The sequence below is a fragment of the Nerophis ophidion genome, linkage group LG13 (genome assembly GCF_033978795.1).
Source record: "Nerophis ophidion isolate RoL-2023_Sa linkage group LG13, RoL_Noph_v1.0, whole genome shotgun sequence".
Taxonomy (NCBI): domain Eukaryota; kingdom Metazoa; phylum Chordata; class Actinopteri; order Syngnathiformes; family Syngnathidae; genus Nerophis; species Nerophis ophidion.
Window position 1 is genome coordinate 26,031,066 of NC_084623.1, and position 15,519 is coordinate 26,046,584.

Below are 15,519 nucleotides of genomic sequence, written 5' to 3' on the forward strand. Positions count from 1 at the left end.
TCCCTTTTGTTTTTGTCACAATGGCTATAGAAACTTGCCACACTTGTCAAAACGCTACATTATGCTCGTCCAAACAAAACGCTGGTCTCCACCCAAAACATGTTTAGTTTTGACTCGGTCTGAAATTTATAGCAAGATTTGCAGTGTCGCCAATAGTGACCCATGTGCCTCAAGGCACTTCAGTGCTAACAGTGGGGCAAAAGTCGTAAGAGTTACATAGGCTGAGAAAAAGAGCAGTGATTATTGTATCACACACGTGTAACTCATTGCAGAAAGGTCCTGTCAACCAGCTTGCCACATTTAAAAATTGAATTCTGAGGTCTGCCTCTCGGCTTACGGCCATACTACCCGAAGATCGCCCGATCTCGTCTGATCTCGGAAGCTAAGCTGGGTCTAGCCTGGTTAGTACTTGGTTGGGAGACTGCCTAGGAATACCAGGTGCTGTAGGCTTTTAGCGATGCTACCAGTATAGGGCGCACTTTCTCCCTTTTGTTTTTGTCACAATGGCTATAGATACTTGCCACACTTGTCAAAACGCTACATTATGCTCGTCCAAACAAAACGCTGGTCTCCACCCAAAACATGTTTAGTTTTGACTCGGTCTGAAATTTATAGCAAGATTTGCAGTGTCGCCAATAGTGACCCATGTGCCTCAAGGCACTTCAGTGCTAACAGTGGGGCAAAAGTCGTAAGAGTTACATAGGCTGAGAAAAAGAGCAGTGATTATTGTATCACATACGTGTAACTCATTGCAGAAAGGTCCTGTCAACCAGCTTGCCACATTTAAAAATTGAATTCTGAGGACTGCCTCTCGGCTTACGGCCATACTACCCGAAGATCACCCGATCTCGTCTGATCTCGGAAGCTAAGCTGGGTCTGTCCTGGTTAGTACTTGGTTGGGAGACTGCCTAGGAATACCAGGTGCTGTAGGCTTTTAGCGATGCTACCAGTATAGGGCGCACTTTCTCCCTTTTGTTTTTTTCACAATGGCTCGAGATACTTGCCACACTTGTCAAAACGCTACATTATGCTCATCCAAACAAACCGCTGGTCTCCACCCAAAACATGTTTGTTTAGTTTTGACTCGGTCTGAAATTTATAGCAAGATTTGCAGTGTCGCCAACAGTGACCCATGTGCCTCAAGGCACTTCAGTGCTAACAGTGGGGCAAAAGTCCAAAGAGATACATAGGCTGAGAAAAAGAGCAGTGATTATTGTATCACACACGTGTAGCTCATTGCAGAAAGGTCCTGTCAACCAGCTTGCCACATTTAAAAATTGAATTCTGAGGACTGCCTCTCGGCTTACGGCCATACTACCCGAAGATCGCCCGATCTCGTCTGATCTCGGAAGCTAAGCTGGGTCTGGCCTGGTTAGTACTTGGATGGGAGACTGCCTAGGAATACCAGGTGCTGTAGGCTTTTAGCGATGCTCCCAGTATAGGGCGCACTTTCTCCCTTTTGTTTTTGTCACAATGGCTATAGATACTTGCCACACTTGTCAAAACGCTACATTATGCTCGTCCAAACAAAACGCTGTTCTAGACCCAAAACAAGTTTAGTTTTGACTCGGTCTGAAATTTATAGCAAGATTTGCAGTGTCGCCAACAGTGACCCATGTGCCTCAAGGCACTTCAGTGCTAACAGTGGGGCAAAAGTCCAAAGAGTTACATAGGCTGAGAAAAAGAGTAGTGATTATTGTATCACACGCGTGTAGCTCATTGCAGAAAGGTCCTGTCAACCAGCTTGCCACATTTAAAAATTGAATTCTGAGGGCTGCCTCTCGGCTTACGGCCATACTACCCGAAGATCGCCCGATCTCGTCTGATCTCGGAAGCTAAGCTGGGTCTGTCCTGGTTAGTACTTGGATGGGAGACTGCCTAGGAATACCAGGTGCTGTAGGCTTTTAGCGATGCTCCCAGTATAGGGCGCACTTTCTCCCTTTTGTTTTTGTCACAATGGCTATAGATACTTGCCACACTTGTCAAAACGCTACGTTTATGCTTGTCAAAACAAAACACTGGTCTCCACCCAAAACATGTTTAGTTTTGACTCGGTCTGAAATTTATAGCAAGATTTGCAGTGTCGCCAACAGTGACCCATGTGCCTCAAGGCACTTCAGTGCTAACAGTGGGGCAAAAGTCCAAAGAGTTACATAGGCTGAGAAAAAGAGCAGTGATTATTGTATCACACACGTGTATTTCATTGCAGAAAGGTCCTGTCAACCAGCTTGCCACATTTAAAAATTGAATTCTGAGGACTGCCTCTCGGCTTACGGCCATACTACCCGAAGATCGCCCGATCTCGTCTGATCTCGGAAGCTAAGCTGGGTCTGGCCTGGTTAGTACTTGGATGGGAGACTGCTTAGGAATACCAGGTGCTGTAGGCTTTTAGCGATGCTCCCAGTATAGGGCGCACTTTCTCCCTTTTGTTTTTTTCACAATGGCTATAGATACTTGCCACACTAGTCAAAACGCTACATTATGCTCGTCCAAACAAACCGCTGGTCTCCACCCAAAACATGTTTGTTTAGTTTTGACTCGGTCTGAAATTTATAGCAAGATTTGCAGTGTCGCCAACAGTGACCCATGTGCCTCAAGGCACTTCATTGCTAACAGTGGGGCAAAAGTCCAAAGAGTTACATAGGCTGAGAAAAAGAGCAGTGATTATTGTATCACACACGTGTAGCTCATTGCAGAAAGGTCCTGTCAACCAGCTTGCCACATTTAAAAATTGAATTCTGAGGACTCCCTCTCGGCTTACGGCCATACTACCCGAAGATCGCCCGATCTCGTCTGATCTCGGAAGCTAAGCTGGGTCTGGCCTGGTTAGTACTTGGATGGGAGACTGCCAAGAATACCAGGTGCTGTAGGCTTTTAGCGATGCTCCCAGTATAGGGCGCACTTTCTCCCTTTTGTTTTTGTCACAATGGCTATAGATACTTGCCACACTTGTCAAAACGCTATGTTTATGCTCGTCCAAACAAAACACTGGTCTCCACCCAAAACATGTTTAGTTTTGAATCGGTCTGAAATTTATAGCAAGATATGCAGTGTCGCCAAAAGTCACCCATGTGCCTCAAGGCACTTCAGTGCTAACAGTGGGCCAAGAGTCCAAAGAGTTACATAGGCTGAGAAAAAGAGCAGTGATTATTGTATCACACACGTGTAGCTCATTGCAGAAAGGTCCTGTCAACCAGCTTGCCACTTTTAAAATTGAATTCTGAGGGCTGCCTCTCGGCTTACGGCCATACTACCCGAATATCGCCCGATCTCGTCTGATCTCGGAAGCTAAGCTGGGTCTGTCCTAGTTAGTACTTGGATGGGAGACTGCCTAGGAATACCAGGTGCTGTAGGCTTTTAGCGATGCTCCCAGTATAGGGCGCACTTTCTCCCTTTTGTTTTTCTCACAATGGCTATAGATACTTGCCACACTTGTCAAAACGCTACGTTTATGCTTGTCAAAACAAAACACTGGTCTCCACCCAAAACATGTTTAGTTTTGACTCGGTCTGAAATTTATAGCAAGATTTGCAGTGTCGCCAACAGTGACCCATGTGCCTCAAGGCACTTCAGTGCTAACAGTGGGGCAAAAGTCCAAAGAGTTACATAGGCTGAGAAAAAGAGCAGTGATTATTGTATCACACACGTGTATTTCATTGCAGAAAGGTCCTGTCAACCAGCTTGCCACATTTAAAAATTGAATTCTGAGTACTGCCTCTCGGCTTACGGCCATACTACCCGAAGATCGCCCGATCTCGTCTGATCTCGGAAGCTAAGCTGGGTCTGGCCTGGTTAGTACTTGGATGGGAGACTGCTTAGGAATACCAGGTGCTGTAGGCTTTTAGCGATGCTCCCAGTATAGGGCGCACTTTCTCCCTTTTGTTTTTTTCACAATGGCTATAGATACTTGCCACACTTGTCAAAACGCTACATTATGCTCGTCCAAACAAACCGCTGGTCTCCCCCCAAAACATGTTTGTTTAGTTTTGACTCGGTCTGAAATTTATAGCAAGATTTGCAGTGTCGCCAACAGTGACCCATGTGCCTCAAGGCACTTCATTGCTAACAGTGGGGCAAAAGTCCAAAGAGTTACATAGGCTGAGAAAAAGAGCAGTGATTATTGTATCACACACGTGTAGCTCATTGCAGAAAGGTCCTGTCAGCCAGCTTGCCACATTTAAAAATTGAATTCAGAGGACTCCCTCTCGGCTTACGGCCATACTACCCGAAGATCGCCCGATCTCGTCTGATCTCGGAAGCTAAGCTGGGTCTGGCCTGGTTAGTACTTGGATGGGAGACTGCCTAGGAATACCAGGTGCTGTAGGCTTTTAGCGATGCTCCCAGTATAGGGCGCACTTTCTCCCTTTTGTTTTTGTCACAATGGCTATAGATACTTGCCACACTTGTCAAAACGCTATGTTTATGCTCGTCCAAACAAAACACTGGTCTCCACCCAAAACATGTTTAGTTTTGAATCGGTCTGAAATTTATAGCAAGATATGCAGTGTCGCCAAAAGTCACCCATGTGCCTCAAGGCACTTCAGTGCTAACAGTGGGCCAAGAGTCCAAAGAGTTACATAGGCTGAGAAAAAGAGCAGTGATTATTGTATCCCACACGTGTAGCTCATTGCAGAAAGGTCCTGTCAACCAGCTTGCCACATTTAAAAATTGAATTCTGAGGACTGCGTCTCGGCTTACGGCCATACTACCTGAAGATCTCCCGATCTCGTCTGATCTCGGAAGCTAAGCTGGGTCTGGCCTGGTTAGTACTTGGTTGGGAGACTGCCTAGGAATACCAAGTGCCGTAGGCTTTTAGCGATGCTCCCAGTATAGGGCGCACTTTCTCCCTTTTGTTTTTCTCACAATGGCTATAGATACTTGCCACACTTGTCAAAACGCTACATTATGCTCGTCCAAACAAAACGCTGGTCTCCACCCAAAACATGTTTAGTTTTGACTCGGTCTGAAATTTATAGCAAGATTTGCAGTGTCGCCAACAGTGACCCATGTGCCTCAAGGCACTTCAGTGCTAACAGTGGGGCAAAAGTCCAAAGAGTTACATAGGCTGAGAAAAAGAGCAGTGATTATTGTATCACACACGTGTAGCTCATTGCAGAAAGGTCCTGTCAACCAGCTTGCCACATTTAAAAATTGAATTCTGAGGACTGCGTCTCGGCTTACGGCCATACTACCCGAAGATCGCCCGATCTCGTCTGATCTCGGAAGCTAAGCTGGGTCTGGCCTGGTTAGTACTTGGATGGGAGACTGCCTAGGAATACCAGGTGCTGTAGGCTTTTAGCGATGCTCCCAGTATAGGGCGCACTTTCTCCCTTTTGTTTTTGTCACAATGGCTATAGATACTTGTCACACTTGTCAAAACGCTACATTATGCTCGTCCAAACAAAACGCTGTTCTACACCCAAAACAAGTTTAGTTTTGACTCGGTCTGAAATTTATAGCAAGATTTGCAGTGTCGCCAACAGTGACCCATGTGCCTCAAGGCACTTCAGTGCTAACAGTGGGGCAAAAGTCCAAAGAGTTACATAGGCTGAGAAAAAGAGCAGTGATTATTGTATCACACACGTGTAGCTCATTGCAGAAAGGTCCTGTCAACCAGCTTGCCGCATTTAAAAATTGAATTCTGAGGACTACCTCTCGGCTTACGGCCATACTACCCGAAGATTGCCCGATCTCGTCTGATCTCGGAAGCTAAGTTGGGTCTGGCCTGGTTAGTACTTGGTTGGGAGACTGCCTAGGAATACCAGGTGCTGTAGGCTTTTAGCGATGCTACCAGTATAGGGCGCACTTTCTCCCTTTTGTTTTTTTCACAATGGCTCGAGATACTTGCCACACTTGTCAAAACGCTACATTATGCTCATCCAAACAAACCGCTGGTCTCCACCCAAAACATGTTTGTTTAGTTTTGACTCGGTCTGAAATTTATAGCAAGATTTGCAGTGTCGCCAACAGTGACCCATGTGCCTCAAGGCACTTCAGTGCTAACAGTGGGGCAAAAGTCCAAAGAGATACATAGGCTGAGAAAAAGAGCAGTGATTATTGTATCACACACGTTTAGCTCATTGCAGAAAGGTCCTGTCAACCAGCTTGCCACATTTAAAAATTGAATTCTGAGGACTGCCTCTCGGCTTACGGCCATACTACCCGAAGATCGCCCGATCTCGTCTGATCTCGGAAGCTAAGCTGGGTCTGGCCAGGTTAGTACTTGGATGGGAGACTGCCTAGGAATACCAGGTGCTGTAGGCTTTTAGCGATGCTCCCAGTATAGGGCGCACTTTCTCCCTTTTGTTTTTGTCACAATGGCTATAGATACTTCCCACACTTGTCAAAACGCTACATTATGCTCGTCCAAACAAACCGCTGGTCTCCACCCAAAACATGTTTGTTTAGTTTTGACTCGGTCTGAAATTTATAGCAAGATTTGCAGTGTCGCCAACAGTGACCCATGTGCCTCAAGGCATTTCAGTGCTAACAGTGGGGCAAAAGTCCAAAGAGTTACATAGGCTGACAAAAAGAGCAGTGATTATTGTATCACACACGTGTAGCTCATTGCAGAAAGGTCCTGTCAACCAGCTTGCCACATTTAAAAATTGAATTCTGAGGACTGCCTCTCGGCTTACGGCCATACTAACCGAACATAGCCCGATCTCGTCTGATCTCGGAAGCTAAGCTGGGTCTGGCCTGGTTAGTACTTGGATGGGAGACTGCCTAGGAATACCAGGTGCTGTAAGCTTTTAGCGATGCTCCCAGTATAGGGCGCACTTTCTCCCTTTTGTTTTTGTCACAATGGCTATAGATACTTGCCACACTTGTCAAAACGCTACATTATACTCGTCCAAACAAAACGCTGGTCTCCACCCAAAACATGTTTAGTTTTGACTCGGTCTGAAATTTATAGCAAGATTTGCAGTGTCGCCAACAGTGACCCATGTGCCTCAAGGCACTTCAGTGCTAACAGTGGGGCAAAAGTCCAAAGAGTTACATAGGCTGAGAAAAAGAGTAGTGATTATTGTATCACAGACGTGTAGCTCATTGTAGAAAGGTCCTGTCAACCAGCTTGCCACATTTAAAAATTGAAGTCTGAGGACTGCGTCTCGTTTATGCTCGTCCAAAAAAAACACTGGTCTCCACCCAAAACATGTTTAGTTTTGACTCGGTCTGAAATTTATAGCAAGATATGCAGTGTCGCCAAAAGTCACCCATGTGCCTCAAGGCACTTCAGTGCTAACAGTGGGGCAAAAGTCCAAAGAGATACATAGGCTGAGAAAAAGAGCAGTGATTATTGTATCACACACGTGTAGCTCATTGCAGAAAGGTCCTGTCAACCAGCTTGCCACATTTAAAAATTGAATTCTGAGGACTGCCTCTCGGCTTACGGCCATACTACCCGAAGATCGCCCGATCTCGTCTGATCTCGGAAGCTAAGATGGGTCTGGCCAGGTTAGTACTTGGATGGGAGACTGCCTAGGAATACCAGGTGCTGTAGGCTTTTAGCGATGCTCCCAGTATAGGGCGCACTTTCTCCCTTTTGTTTTTGTCACAATGGCTATAGATACTTCCCACACTTGTCAAAACGCTACATTATGCTCGTCCAAACAAACCGCTGGTCTCCACCCAAAACATGTTTGTTTAGTTTTGACTCGGTCTGAAATTTATAGCAAGATTTGCAGTGTCGCCAACAGTGACCCATGTGCCTCAAGGCATTTCAGTGCTAACAGTGGGGCAAAAGTCCAAAGAGTTACATAGGCTGAGAAAAAGAGCAGTGATTATTGTATCACACACGTGTAGCTCATTGCAGAAAGGTCCTGTCAACCAGCTTGCCACATTTAAAAATTGAATTCTGAGGACTGCCTCTCGGCTTACGGCCATACTAACCGAACATAGCCCGATCTCGTCTGATCTCGGAAGCTAAGCTGGGTCTGGCCTGGTTAGTACTTGGATGGGAGACTGCCTAGGAATACCAGGTGCTGTAAGCTTTTAGCGATGCTCCCAGTATAGGGCGCACTTTCTCCCTTTTGTTTTTGTCACAATGGCTATAGATACTTGCCACACTTGTCAAAACGCTACATTATGCTCGTCCAAACAAAACGCTGGTCTCCACCCAAAACATGTTTAGTTTTGACTCGGTCTGAAATTTATAGCAAGATTTGCAGTGTCGCCAACAGTGACCCATGTGCCTCAAGGCACTTCAGTGCTAACAGTGGGGCAAAAGTCCAAAGAGTTACATAGGCTGAGAAAAAGAGTAGTGATTATTGTATCACACACGTGTAGCTCATTGTAGAAAGGTCCTGTCAACCAGCTTGCCACATTTAAAAATTGAAGTCTGAGGACTGCGTCTCGGCTTACGGCCATACTACCCGAAGATCGCCCGATCTCGTCTGAGCTCGGAAGCTAAGCTGGGGCTGGCCTGGTTAGTACTTGGATGGGAGACTGCCTAGGAATACCAGGTGCTGTAGGCTTTTAGCGATGCTCCCAGTATAGGGCGCACTTTCTCCCTTTTGTTTTTGTCACAATGGCTATAGATACTTGCCACACTTGTCAAAACGCTACGTTTATGCTCGTCCAAAAAAAACACTGGTCTCCACCCAAAACATGTTTAGTTTTGACTCGGTCTGAAATTTATAGCAAGATATGCAGTGTCGCCAAAAGTCACCCATGTGCCTCAAGGCACTTCAGTGCTAACAGTGGGCCAACAGTCCAAAGAGTTACATAGGCTGAGAAAAAGAGCAGTGATTATTGTATCACACACGTGTAGCTCATTGCAGAAAGGTCCTGTCAACCAGCTTGCCACATTTAAAAATTGAATTCTGAGGACTGCGTCTCGGCTTACGGCCATACTACCTGAAGATCGCCCGATCTCGTCTGATCTCGGAAGCTAAGCTGGGTCTGGCCTGGTTAGTACTTGGTTGGGAGACTGCCTAGGAATACCAAGTGCCGTAGGCTTTTAGCGATGCTCCCAGTATAGGGCGCACTTTCTCCCTTTTGTTTTTCTCACAATGGCTATAGATACTTGCCACACTTGTCAAAACGCTACATTATGCTCGTCCAAACAAAACGCTGTTCTACACCCAAAACAAGTTTAGTTTTGACTCGGTCTGAAATTTATAGCAAGATTTGCAGTGTCGCCAACAGTGACCCATGTGCCTCAAGGCACTTCAGTGCTAACAGTGGGGCAAAAGTCCAAAGAGTTACATAGGCTGAGAAAAAGAGCAGTGATTATTGTATCACACACGTGTAGCTCATTGCAGAAAGGTCCTTTCAACCAGCTTGCCACATTTAAAAATTGAATTCTGAGGACTGCCTCTCGGCTTACGGCCATACTACCCGAAGATCGCCCGATCTCGTCTGATCTCGGAAGCTAAGTTGGGTCTGGCCTGGTTAGTACTTGGTTGGGAGACTGCCTAGGAATACCAGGTGCTGTAGGCTTTTAGCGATGCTACCAGTATAGGGCGCACTTTCTCCCTTTTGTTTTTTTCACAATGGCTAGAGATACTTGCCACACTTGTCAAAACGCTACATTATGCTCGTCCAAACAAACCGCTGGTCTCCACCCAAAACATGTTTGTTTAGTTTTGACTCGGTCTGAAATTTATAGCAAGATTTGCAGTGTCGCCAACAGTGACCCATGTGCCTCAAGGCACTTCAGTGCTAACAGTGGGGCAAAAGTCCAAAGAGTTACATAGGCTGAGAAAAAGAGCAGTGATTATTGTATCACACACGTGTAGCTCATTGCAGAAAGGTACTGTCAACCAGCTTGCCACATTTAAAAATTGAATTCTGAGGACTGCCTCTCGGCTTACGGCCATACTACCCGAAGATCGCCCGATCTCGTCTGATCTCGGAAGCTAAGCTGGGTCTGGCCTGGTTAGTACTTGGATGGGAGACTGCCTAGGAATACCAGGTGCTGTAGGCATTTAGCGATGCTCCCAGTATAAGGCGCACTTTCTCGCTTTTGTTTTTGTCAAAATGGCTATAGATACTTGCCACACTTGTCAAAACGCTAAATTATGCTCGTCCAAACAAACCGCTGGTCTCCACCCAAAACATGTTTGTTTAGTTTTGACTCGGTCTGAAATTTATAGCAAGATTTGCAGTGTCGCCAACAGTGACCCATGTGCCTCAAGGCACTTCAGTGCTAACAGTGGGGCAAAAGTCCAAAGAGATACATAGGCTGAGAAAAAGAGTAGTGATTATTGTATCACACACGTGTAGCTCATTGCAGAAAGGTCCTGTCAACCAGCTTCCCACATTTAAAAATTGAAGTCTGAGGACTGCGTCTCGGCTTACGGCCATACTACCCGGAGATCGCCCGATCTCGTCTGAGCTCGGAAGCTAAGCTGGGTCTGGCCTGGTTAGTACTTGGATGGGAGACTGCCTAGGAATACCAGGTGCTGTAGGCTTTTAGCGATGCTCCCAGTATAGGGCGCACCTTCTCCCTTTTGTTTTTGTCACAATGGCTAGAGATACTTGCCACACTTGTCATAACGCTACATTATGCTCGTCCAAACAAACCGCTGGTCTCCACCCAAAACATGTTTGTTTAGTTTTGACTCGGTCTGAAATTTATAGCAAGATTTGCAGTGTCGCCAACAGTGACCCATGTGCCTCAAGGCACTTCAGTGCTAACAGTGGGGCAAAAGTCCAAAAAGTTACATAGGCTGAGAAAAAGAGCAGTGATTATTGTATCACACACGTGTAGCTCATTGCAGAAAGGTCCTGTCAACCAGCTTGCCACATTTAAAAATTGAATTCTGAGGACTCCCACTCGGCTTACGGCCATACTACCCGAAGATCGCCTGATCTCGTCTGATCTCGGAAGCTAAGCTGGGTCTGGCCTGGTTAGTACTTGGATGGGAGACTGCCTAGGAATACCAGGTGCTGTAGGCTTTTAGCGATGCTCCCAGTATAGGGCGCACTTTCTCCCTTTTGTTTTTGTCACAATGGCTATAGATACTTGCCACACTTGTCAAAACGCTACATTATGCTCGTCCAAACAAAACGCTGGTCTCCACCCAAAACATGTTTAGTTTTGACTCGGTCGGAAATTTATAGCAAGATTTGCAGTGTCGCCAACAGTGACCCATGTGCCTCAAGGCACTTCAGTGCTAACAGTGGGGCAAAAGTCCAAAGAGTTACATAGGCTGAGAAAAAGAGTAGTGATTATTGTATCACACACGTGTAGCTCATTGTAGAAAGGTCCTGTCAACCAGCTTGCCACATTTAAAAATTGAAGTCTGAGGCCTGCGTCTCGGCTTACGGCCATACTACCCGAAGATCGCCCGATCTCGTCTGAGCTCGGAAGCTAAGCTGGGTCTGGCCTGGTTAGTACTTGGATGGGAGACTGCCTAGGAATACCAGGTGCTGTAGGCTTTTAGCGATGCTCCCAGTATAGGGCGCACTTTCTCCCTTTTGTTTTTGTCACAATGGCTGTAGATACTTGCCAAACTTGTCAAAACGCTACGTTTATGCTCGTCCAAAAAAAACACTGGTCTCCACCCAAAACATGTTTAGTTTTGACTCGGTCTGAAATTTATAGCAAGATATGCAGTGTCGCCAAAAGTCACCCATGTGCCTATAGGCACTTCAGTGCTAACAGTGGGCCAAGAGTCCAAAGAGTTACATAGGCTGAGAAAAAGAGCAGTGATTATTGTATCACACACGTGTAGCTCATTGCAGAAAGGTCCTGTCAACCAGCTTGCCACATTTAAAAATTGAATTCTGAGGACTGCGTCTCGGCTTACGGCCATACTACCTGAAGATCGCCCGATCTCGTCTGATCTCGGAAGCTAAGCTGGGTCCGGCCTGGTTAGTACTTGGTTGGGAGACTGCCTAGGAATACCAGGTGCTGTAGGCTTTTAGCGATGCTACCAGTATAGGGCGCACTTTCTCCCTTTTGTTTTTTTCACAATGGCTCGAGATACTTGCCACACTTGTCAAAACGCTACATTATGCTCATCCAAACAAACCGCTGGTCTCCACCAAAAACATGTTTGTTTAGTTTTGACTCGGTCCGAAATTTATAGCAAGATTTGCAGTGTCGCCAACAGTGACCCATGTGCCTCAAGGCACTTCAGTGCTAACAGTGGGGCAAAAGTCCAAAGAGTTACATAGGCTCAGAAAAAGAGCAGTGATTATTGTATCACACACGTGTAGCTCATTGCAGAAAGGTCCTGTCAACCAGCTTGCCACATTTAAAAATTGAATTCTGAGGAGTACCTCTCGGCTTACGGCCATACTACCCGAAGATCGCCCGATCTCGTCTGATCTCGGAAGCTAAGTTGGGTCTGGCCTGGTTAGTACTTGGTTGGGAGACTGCCTAGGAATACCAAGTGCTGTAGGCTTTTAGCGATGCTCCCAGTATAGGGCGCACTTTCTCCCTTTTGTTTTTTTCACAATGGCTAGAGATACTTGCCACACTTGTCAAAACGCTACATTATGCTCGTCCAAACAAACCGCTGGTCTCCACCCAAAACATGTTTGTTTAGTTTTGACTCGGTCTGAAATTTATAGCAAGATTTGCAGTGTCGCCAACAGTGACCCATGTGCCTCAAGGCACTTCAGTTCTAACAGTGGGGCAAAAGTCCAAAGAGTTACATAAGCTGAGAAAAAGAGCAGTGATTATTTTATCACACACGTGTAGCTCATTGCAGAAAGGTCCTGTCAACCAGCTTGCCACATTTAAAAATTTAATTCTGAGGACAGCCTCTCGGCTTACGGCCATACTACCCGAAGATCGCCCGATCTCGTTTGATCTCGGAAGCTAAGCTGGGTCTGGCCTGGTTAGTACTGGGTTGGGAGACTGCCTAGGAATACCAGGTGCTGTAGGCTTTTAGCGATGCTCCCAGTATAGGGCGCACTTTCTCCCTTTTGTTTTTTTCACAATGGCTATAGATACTTGCCACACTTGTCAAAACGCTACATTATGCTCGCCCAAACAAACCGCTGGTCTCCACCCAAAACATGTTTGTTTAGTTTTGACTCGGTCTGAAATTTATAGCAAGATTTGCAGTGTCGCCAACAGTGACCCATGTGCCTCAAGGCACTTCAGTGCTAACAGTGGGGCAAAAGTCCAAAGAGTTACATAGGCTGAGAAAAAGAGCAGTGATTATTGTATCACACACGTGTAGCTCATTGCAGAAAGGTCCTGTCAACCAGCTTGCCACATTTAAAAATTGAATTCTGAGGACGGCATCTCGGCTTACGGCCATACTACCCGAAGATCGCCCGATCTCGTCTGATCTCGGAAGCTAAGCTGGGTCTGGCCTGGTTAGTACTTGGATGGGAGACTGCCTAGGAATACCAGGTGCTGTAGGCTTTTAGCGATGCTCCCAGTATAGGGCGCACTTTCTCCTTTTTGTTTTTGTCACAATGGCTATTGATACTTGCCACACTTGTCAAAACGCTACATTATGCTCGTCCAAACAAAACGTTGGTCTCCACCCAAAACAAGTTTAGTTTTGACTCGGTCTGAAATTTATAGCAAGATTTGCAGTGTCGCCAACAGTGACCCATCTGCCTCAAGGCACTTCAGTGCTAACAGTGGGGCAAAAGTCCAAAGAGTTACATAGGCTGAGAAAAAGAGCAGTGATTATTGTATCACACACGTGTAACTCATTGCAGAAAGGTCCTGTCAACCAGCTTGCCACATTTAAAAATTGAATTCTGAGGTCTGCCTCTCGGCTTACGGCCATACTACCCGAAGATCGCCCGATCTCGTCTGATCTCGGAAGCTAAGCTGGGTCTGGCCTGGTTAGTACTTGGTTGGGAGACTGCCTAGGAATACCAGGTGCTGTAGGCTTTTAGCGATGCTACCAGTATAGGGCGCACTTTCTCCCTTTTGTTTTTGTCACAATGGCTATAGATACTTGCCACACTTGTCAAAACGCTACATTATGCTCGTCCAAACAAAACGCTGGTCTCCACCCAAAACATGTTTAGTTTTGACTCGGTCTGAAATTTATAGCAAGATTTGCAGTGTCGCCAATAGTGACCCATGTGCCTCAAGGCACTTCAGTGCTAACAGTGGGGCAAAAGTCGTAAGAGTTACATAGGCTGAGAAAAAGAGCAGTGATTATTGTATCACACACGTGTAACTCATTGCAGAAAGGTCCTGTCAACCAGCTTGCCACATTTAAAAATTGAATTCTGAGGTCTGCCTCTCGGCTTACGGCCATACTACCCGAAGATCGCCCGATCTCGTCTGATCTCGGAAGCTAAGCTGGGTCTGGCCTGGTTAGTACTTGGTTGGGAGACTGCCTAGGAATACCAGGTGCTGTAGGCTTTTAGCGATGCTACCAGTATAGGGCGCACTTTCTCCCTTTTGTTTTTGTCACAATGGCTATAGATACTTGCCACACTTGTCAAAACGCTACATTATGCTCGTCCAAACAAAACGCTGGTCTCCACCCAAAACATGTTTAGTTTTGACTCGGTCTGAAATTTATAGCAAGATTTGCAGTGTCGCCAATAGTGACCCATGTGCCTCAAGGCACTTCAGTGCTAACAGTGGGGCAAAAGTCGTAAGAGTTACATAGGCTGAGAAAAAGAGCAGTGATTATTGTATCACATACGTGTAACTCATTGCAGAAAGGTCCTGTCAACCAGCTTGCCACATTTAAAAATTGAATTCTGAGGACTGCCTCTCGGCTTACGGCCATACTACCCGAAGATCACCCGATCTCGTCTGATCTCGGAAGCTAAGCTGGGTCTGTCCTGGTTAGTACTTGGTTGGGAGACTGCCTAGGAATACCAGGTGCTGTAGGCTTTTAGCGATACTACCAGTATAAGGCGCACTTTCTCCCTTTTGTTTTTTTCACAATGGCTATAGATATTTGCCACACTTGTCAAAACGCTACATTATGCTCATCCAAACAAACCGCCGGTCTCCACCCAAAACATGTTTGTTTAGTTTTGACTCGGTCTGAAATTTATAGCAAGATTTGCAGTGTCGCCAACAGTGACCCATGTGCCTCAAGGCACTTCAGTGCTAACAGTGGGGCAAAAGTCCAAAGAGTTACATAGGCTGAGAAAAAGAGCAGTGATTATTGTATCACACACGTGTAGCTCATTGCAGAAAGGTCCTGTCAACCAGCTTGCCACATTTAAAAGTTGAATTCTGAGGACTGCCTCTCGGCTTACGGCTATACTACCCGAAGATCGCCCGATCTCGTCTGATCTCGGAAGCTAAGCTGGGTCTGGCCTGGTTAGAACTTGGATGGGAGACTGCCTAGGAAAGCAGGTGCTGTAGGCTTTTAGCGATGCTCCCAGTATAGGGCGCACTTTCTCCCTTTTGTTTTTGTCACAATGGCTATAGATACTTGCCACACTTGTCAAAACGCTACATTATGCTCGTCCAAACAAAACGCTGGTCTCCACCCAAAACATGTTTAGTTTTGACTCGGTCTGAAATTTATAGCAAGATTTGCAGTGTCGCCAACAGTGACCCATGTGCCTCAAGGCATTTCAGTGCTAACAGTGGGGCAAAAGTCCAAAGAGTTACAT

General features: G+C 46.1%; 1 non-coding gene and 30 pseudogenes across 1 annotated transcript; all 31 read left to right on the forward strand.

Annotated features, from left to right (window-relative positions):
* Positions 1-331: 331 nt before the first annotated feature.
* Positions 332-450, forward strand: LOC133566545 (5S ribosomal RNA; annotated as a pseudogene).
* Positions 451-814: 364 nt separating this feature from the next.
* Positions 815-933, forward strand: LOC133565857 (5S ribosomal RNA; annotated as a pseudogene).
* Positions 934-1,301: 368 nt separating this feature from the next.
* LOC133567533 (5S ribosomal RNA) lies at positions 1,302-1,420 on the forward strand (annotated as a pseudogene).
* Positions 1,421-1,784: 364 nt separating this feature from the next.
* On the forward strand, positions 1,785-1,903 carry LOC133565902 (5S ribosomal RNA; annotated as a pseudogene).
* Positions 1,904-2,268: 365 nt separating this feature from the next.
* LOC133565009 (5S ribosomal RNA) lies at positions 2,269-2,387 on the forward strand (annotated as a pseudogene).
* Positions 2,388-2,755: 368 nt separating this feature from the next.
* LOC133566809 (5S ribosomal RNA) lies at positions 2,756-2,873 on the forward strand (annotated as a pseudogene).
* Positions 2,874-3,237: 364 nt separating this feature from the next.
* Positions 3,238-3,356, forward strand: LOC133566646 (5S ribosomal RNA; annotated as a pseudogene).
* Positions 3,357-3,721: 365 nt separating this feature from the next.
* Positions 3,722-3,840, forward strand: LOC133565011 (5S ribosomal RNA; annotated as a pseudogene).
* Positions 3,841-4,208: 368 nt separating this feature from the next.
* LOC133567534 (5S ribosomal RNA) lies at positions 4,209-4,327 on the forward strand (annotated as a pseudogene).
* Positions 4,328-4,692: 365 nt separating this feature from the next.
* On the forward strand, positions 4,693-4,811 carry LOC133566714 (5S ribosomal RNA; annotated as a pseudogene).
* Positions 4,812-5,175: 364 nt separating this feature from the next.
* On the forward strand, positions 5,176-5,294 carry LOC133567535 (5S ribosomal RNA; annotated as a pseudogene).
* A 364-nt stretch (positions 5,295-5,658) lies between these two features.
* On the forward strand, positions 5,659-5,777 carry LOC133565140 (5S ribosomal RNA; annotated as a pseudogene).
* A 368-nt stretch (positions 5,778-6,145) lies between these two features.
* On the forward strand, positions 6,146-6,264 carry LOC133565687 (5S ribosomal RNA; annotated as a pseudogene).
* Positions 6,265-6,632: 368 nt separating this feature from the next.
* LOC133566535 (5S ribosomal RNA) lies at positions 6,633-6,751 on the forward strand (annotated as a pseudogene).
* Positions 6,752-7,388: 637 nt separating this feature from the next.
* Positions 7,389-7,507, forward strand: LOC133567746 (5S ribosomal RNA; annotated as a pseudogene).
* A 368-nt stretch (positions 7,508-7,875) lies between these two features.
* LOC133566537 (5S ribosomal RNA) lies at positions 7,876-7,994 on the forward strand (annotated as a pseudogene).
* A 364-nt stretch (positions 7,995-8,358) lies between these two features.
* On the forward strand, positions 8,359-8,477 carry LOC133566042 (5S ribosomal RNA; annotated as a pseudogene).
* Positions 8,478-8,842: 365 nt separating this feature from the next.
* Positions 8,843-8,961, forward strand: LOC133566669 (5S ribosomal RNA; annotated as a pseudogene).
* Positions 8,962-9,325: 364 nt separating this feature from the next.
* On the forward strand, positions 9,326-9,444 carry LOC133565465 (5S ribosomal RNA; annotated as a pseudogene).
* Positions 9,445-9,812: 368 nt separating this feature from the next.
* On the forward strand, positions 9,813-9,931 carry LOC133567782 (5S ribosomal RNA; annotated as a pseudogene).
* A 368-nt stretch (positions 9,932-10,299) lies between these two features.
* Positions 10,300-10,418, forward strand: LOC133567563 (5S ribosomal RNA). The gene has a single exon (XR_009809457.1). It is a non-coding gene; the product is annotated as a 5S ribosomal RNA (ribosomal RNA).
* Positions 10,419-10,786: 368 nt separating this feature from the next.
* On the forward strand, positions 10,787-10,905 carry LOC133565629 (5S ribosomal RNA; annotated as a pseudogene).
* Positions 10,906-11,269: 364 nt separating this feature from the next.
* Positions 11,270-11,388, forward strand: LOC133565349 (5S ribosomal RNA; annotated as a pseudogene).
* Positions 11,389-11,753: 365 nt separating this feature from the next.
* LOC133566037 (5S ribosomal RNA) lies at positions 11,754-11,872 on the forward strand (annotated as a pseudogene).
* Positions 11,873-12,240: 368 nt separating this feature from the next.
* On the forward strand, positions 12,241-12,359 carry LOC133565916 (5S ribosomal RNA; annotated as a pseudogene).
* Positions 12,360-12,727: 368 nt separating this feature from the next.
* On the forward strand, positions 12,728-12,846 carry LOC133565525 (5S ribosomal RNA; annotated as a pseudogene).
* Positions 12,847-13,214: 368 nt separating this feature from the next.
* LOC133567536 (5S ribosomal RNA) lies at positions 13,215-13,333 on the forward strand (annotated as a pseudogene).
* A 364-nt stretch (positions 13,334-13,697) lies between these two features.
* Positions 13,698-13,816, forward strand: LOC133565230 (5S ribosomal RNA; annotated as a pseudogene).
* Positions 13,817-14,180: 364 nt separating this feature from the next.
* LOC133565231 (5S ribosomal RNA) lies at positions 14,181-14,299 on the forward strand (annotated as a pseudogene).
* A 364-nt stretch (positions 14,300-14,663) lies between these two features.
* On the forward strand, positions 14,664-14,782 carry LOC133565858 (5S ribosomal RNA; annotated as a pseudogene).
* A 368-nt stretch (positions 14,783-15,150) lies between these two features.
* LOC133567301 (5S ribosomal RNA) lies at positions 15,151-15,268 on the forward strand (annotated as a pseudogene).
* The last annotated feature ends 251 nt before the right edge of the window (positions 15,269-15,519 follow it).